Source organism: Elephantulus edwardii, unplaced genomic scaffold (assembly GCF_000299155.1).
Source record: "Elephantulus edwardii isolate Elephantulus edwardi_28Jun2011 unplaced genomic scaffold, EleEdw1.0 scaffold00363, whole genome shotgun sequence".
Taxonomy (NCBI): Eukaryota; Metazoa; Chordata; class Mammalia; order Macroscelidea; family Macroscelididae; genus Elephantulus; species Elephantulus edwardii.
The window spans coordinates 688,150-693,454 of NW_006400113.1; the positions used below are offsets into that span (position 1 = coordinate 688,150).

A 5,305-nucleotide genomic window follows, 5' to 3' on the forward strand; every position below is an offset into this window, starting at 1 on the left:
CAGTTGGGCCCTTAGTGGGCTGGGCCGACAGGAGATCGTACTGCTCGAGGCCTGGGGGGGGGGGGGGGGTCCCAGCCCACCTTCCTGAGTGCAGCTGGTGCCCAGGGCCAGGCATCCTGGGGTGGCTGACCCATGCCCATTCCTGTAGGCCCTTCTGACTGGGGGGTGCCCCGGAGAAGCCACCAAGCGGCTCTGCTCGCCCTGTTAATACTGTTCTTTGGGTTCTGGGTTCCTCTAAGGAGTAAAATACCACAGCGAGGGGTACAGACCACCTTAGAGCCACCGATGTTAATTTACCAGGCCACCCAAACCCCCAAATCATTTAGTAGTTTTAGCTTAGAATGTAAACGTGGAAAAGAATAAGAGGGAGACCGCATTGAATAATACACAGATGTATATGCTCACAGTACAGCTGGAGGGCCTCCCCCCACCCCCAGAGAGAGAGGACTTAAGAGAGGGGTGACCAGAACCCTGGCCAGCTCTGAGGGCAGGCCAGGCAGTGGCTTCAAGCAGGTCAATTTTGGGTGTCTGCAAATCAAGTTCTGGAAACATCTGTGCCTTCACCGAAGGGGGAGGGGAGAGGATACATAAATGCTGGCAGTTTTGAATCCACCCTGATGGCCCTGGACGATCACCAAAGGGCCCAAGCCCGGCTGGTATGGGCTGTCACCACTCCTTCTTCTCGTCCATGGACACGCCTCCTGGGCCAAGAGCCCATCAACAGCAAGCCCCTGATGACGGACATGGTCTGGAAGAAGTCATACTTGAGGAAGTCGTGCATGGACTTGTACACAGGAATGGTCTAGAAGGCGTTGAAGTACACGTTGATGGCGAAGAGCCACACCACCAGCGTCAGTGCTGCCAGCTTGGTCTTGAAGCCGATGGCCACCAAGACCATCAGGGCTGTGCCCACGATGTTCTGCAGGATGGAGAAGAAGCTGGCGTCGAAGTGGAGGAGGGTCATGAACATGAGGACAAGCAGCACGCGGCCGCCCAGCTGCATGTACTGCTTCGGGGAGCTCTCACGCATGGTGGGCACACCCGCTAACATGCTCTTCCCTTCAGACCGCGACTCCACCAGGAGCAGCAGCAGGCCTCCACCCGGGCCAGGTTCCTCATCAGGAACTTCAAGTCCTACAGGATACTGTAGGCAATTGTCTGCAGGGCAATGATCCCGAAGAGCCCGAAGCAGGCGTACTGCACCAAGTTCCTGCTCAGCACCAGGATGCAGCCTGTCAGCTGGCCCAGCAGGTTGAGGAAGACGAAGGAGGAGGCCAGCAGGTAGCCACAGCTCCAGGTAGTGTCGATGTAGTCGCGCTGCTTGCCCCACTGGAACCACATGCAAATGCCATCCTCCAGGAAGGTGCTGATGAGGCACAGGCGAGCCACGTGGGGCAGGTACTGCTTGGTGACACGCAGGAACTGGTCGGCGAAGTCCTCGGCCGTGCCCATCAGGTCGTTCTGGCCCATGGTGGGGCGGGGGCTCGGGGCTGGCTCGCTCGCTCTGCCTACTCAGCGCCCGCGCCGGTACGGCCTCCACAGGAAGTGACCAGCCGGCTTCGCTGCTCGCCCTTGGCGGCCCCAAGCTTGTTTTAATCAGAAGCTCCACTAAACACTGTCCACCATGGGTAACCATTATGGTATTTCAGTGTCACAGTGTTTAGCATCACAGCAACCACGAGTTACCTCTGTACAGCAAATGGACAGACCAGTGAGATTTTCTATCTATCTACCTATCTATCTATCTATCTATCTATCTATCTATCTATCTATCTATCTATCATCTCTGCTGTTTACCTAAGCAGAAGTCTCATTCTAGAATTGTCCTTCTTCACTCTCAATATTCAGTCAGCAACCAAATCCTCTCAAGTTTTGTTTTCATCACTGTTTTTAAAAAACTCACAAAAGCCAACCCAACCAACCTCAAGCCCACTGTGGTGGCATCAATTCCAAGTCACAGTAATACTACATGGCAGAGTGGAAACATAATACAGAGTTTCCAAGGTTATAATCTCTATAGAAGCAGATTTCTATACCTTTCTCCCTGGTGTTTGAAACACTGATCTTTTGGTTAGCAGCCAAATGCTTTTAACCAATCTGCAACCAGGGATCCTTCTCAGCATTATAGCAGGTCCAAATGATCTCCACTGGACATTTCTTTACAAACAGGTAAGTCAAATCAAGGGACTACTTACCTCAATTTCTGTACACACTAATTTTAAGTTCTTGATTTTATATGCTATGCAGTTTGCATGTTTAAAAAACTTAAGCCAAGTAATACAAATGCTGGCTCAAATTTGATAGTAACTTTTAAAAAAATAGACAGGAAACTACTCTGTATCTTGAAATAAAAGTGTTAGTGCTGATGTTCAGAGGTTGGGGAAATCTGCTGTTAAGGACTTCTCCAAAGTGACAAAGATCAAGGATGTCAGTTTAAAGACTAAGGTGTGCCCGATGCAGGCCATGGCATTTTCAACTGCTTCCTATGCATCTGAACATTGGACAATGAATAAGGAAGACCAAAGATGAACTAATGCCTTTGAATTGTGACACTGGAGAAGAGTAATGCATATACCATGGACCACCAAAAGAACAAACATCTGTCTTGGAGGAAGTGCAACCAGAGGCAAGGATAGGAAACTTCATCTCTCACACTTTGGGGTATATTGTCAGAAGGAGCCAGTACTTGGAAAAAGACATCATGCTGGGAAATGTAGAGGGTCAGCAAGAGGGAGAGATTTTCAAGGAGACGAATTGGCACAGTGACTGCAACAATAAGTTTAAACAAGTTGGAGATCATGCAGATCAACAGCACCGGATAGAGTAAGGTGCAGATTTGTTATGCATAGGGTCTTTATGAGTTATGGTTGACTCTGTGGCACCTACCTTCACTCACATGACATTCCAACTAAACAGCTTGCATATTCAATTGACCTTTGTCATTTCAATAGGACATGGCATTCTTCACTCTTCTGCTGAGATGGCTACTTTTGGATGTCAACAGCTGCTATTTCCCACACTACAAGTGACAGGTAGCTTTTTATTTCTGAGGATGGAATTTCAAGTTAATATACAGACTAAGTATACACAGCTGCTCACCTTCTAACTACATACAGTGTGGAATCTACCTATCAAGGCATGCTAAGTAAAGCATCACCAAGCACTATGTTGTAGAGATTTGGAATTTAAAAAAACAAATAGCAGTTGATTCAAATGTCCCAGAGAACTGCCGTTTTCAAAGCTTTCAGACATTCCAGGCAACTCAGATGGACAGAGACCATTTAACACATTTAGATTGTCTTCATCATTACATTTTTGTAAAGTAACAATTGTAGATAGAGGATAAGAATTTCAAATTTGCAAGTATCAATTCTGCATTCTTTCCAGAAGACAATGTGACAAAACTGGTTTTCTCACTCACGTTTCACACTTAGCACATTCCTTGAAAAATAATTTTAAAACAGTAATTAATTAATGTTTTGGTGGTTTTCAGGGGGCATGGTGGGCAAAAAAATACCATTTTGGGAGACCGTTTTTATTTTCAGGACTATGTGCAAAAAAAAAAAAAAACCAAGCAAGTTTTTATAAGACAAATCGTGTCTTTTAATAATAAAAAAATATTTCAAAACTTTGGTTGCATCCTCCTCCTTCTCCCTGCCCTTCGGGGAAGCAAGAAAAGGAGAGAATAGGAACTTAAAGTTGAGTTACTAAACTGGTATTGAACACATACCTTGCAGTGATATATTTATACACAGGAAAAGGAGAGAAGGGACTCCAGGAGGGGTCCTATACACAGTCTGATAATTCACAATCTGTTCACATCCTGCCTGGACTATACACCAAGCAACTTTGTGAGGAGGTGGGTGAGACTCACAGCCTAGTAAGTTAACAGTCTCAAAACCGGGTGCCTTGAGGACAAATGCTCCTTTACAAAGGGGGGTAGGAGAGGTGGTTTGCAGGATGTTCTTCTCTACGCTGGAGACACCCTTGGCTTTGCTGTGTCCTGAGGGGAACCCCTTTGATCCAGCAATCAGAAGGACAATGGACCCAAAACTATCTCTTAGGAATTTTGAAAAATAATTGGAGAGGCAGCACGCGAAGCAAAGGAAAGGAGATAAGGAAACTGGCTCTAAACTGGGGAAGACTCATGGGACGATGGGAAAAGACTGAGTGGGGAACCTGGTAGGGAAGGCGCCTTAGTATAGAACTTGTTGAATAGAACATGGACCTGTGGAGGGTGATAAAGGCCGAGGAACCCCAGAGAACCGACTCCCAGCCTCCAGAGCAGCCTCTCTGAGGATAGAGGGACCTCAGCCCCGTGGGGCCCCACCCTGAGAAGCGCTAGCTGCAGATACAATGAAGAGCGACACCTCAGAAAAAAGGGAGGCAGCAGGCCAGAGCCAGGTGAGTTAGTCACTCACATCTGATAATCGTCTATCGCCTCCACCAGCTGGCCCCAAGAATCCTCTGCACCTCTCTCTCCTCAAGCTGGCACCCCAGAGCTGCAGCATGCTCCAGGTCACCTCCAACATCCCTCCCCTCCAGCCATGACCCCCAAGGCTGAGCTCTAGAGCGTTAAGCTCCTGAGTCTAACCCAGACATTAACAGGATCAGGAAACACCACTGTAGTCACCGCCACCAGACATCAAGGAGCACCCCTTGGTATTAGCAGTCAAAAAAATTAAAAGACAAGTTGAGTTGTGGAAATCTGTCAGGGACCTTTCTGGAGTACTGAAGAGCAACAATGCCAGTTTAAAGACCAATATCAGTTTAATCACCTTTTCAATTGCTTGCTATCACTTGAAAGTTGGGCAGTTGACTAAAGATGGTGGAAGACATACCGATGCCGTTTGAGTGGTGTGTTGGAGAAAAGTACTGCGTATCTCAGTCTTTGGAAAAGGACACATCATGTTTGGAGGGTCAGTGTAAGAAAGAAAGATCATCCACGAGATGCAGTGACTGTAGCAATGTTCTCGAGTTGGTAAGGATGGCACAGGGCAAATTTCAGATCCATTGTTCAAAAGGTCACTATTAGTTATCGTCGGTTCAATGGCACATAACAGCAACATTTGATGTTGAAGCCCGAAGTTAGGATAAACAAAATAGAGCTAGGGATTTATTGACATTTCTCTTGAAGAAACTTAGGCAAAAATTTGAAGAATAAAGAGTAATCTATTCACTGGAATAAAATATACATAGACCTTGAGGCAAGGATGGAAATGAAAGACAAGCAGAAGCACAATGCTGAAGACCAGAAAAATTAGATAAAGAGCTGGCAGAGACTTACAAATTCTTTTGAATGCTA

At 46.7% G+C, this 5,305-nt stretch overlaps 1 pseudogene; it reads right to left on the reverse strand.

Moving 5' to 3' along the window:
• Positions 1-666: 666 nt before the first annotated feature.
• On the reverse strand, positions 667-1,470 carry LOC102877251 (annotated as a pseudogene).
• Between the last annotated feature and the right edge of the window lie 3,835 nt (positions 1,471-5,305).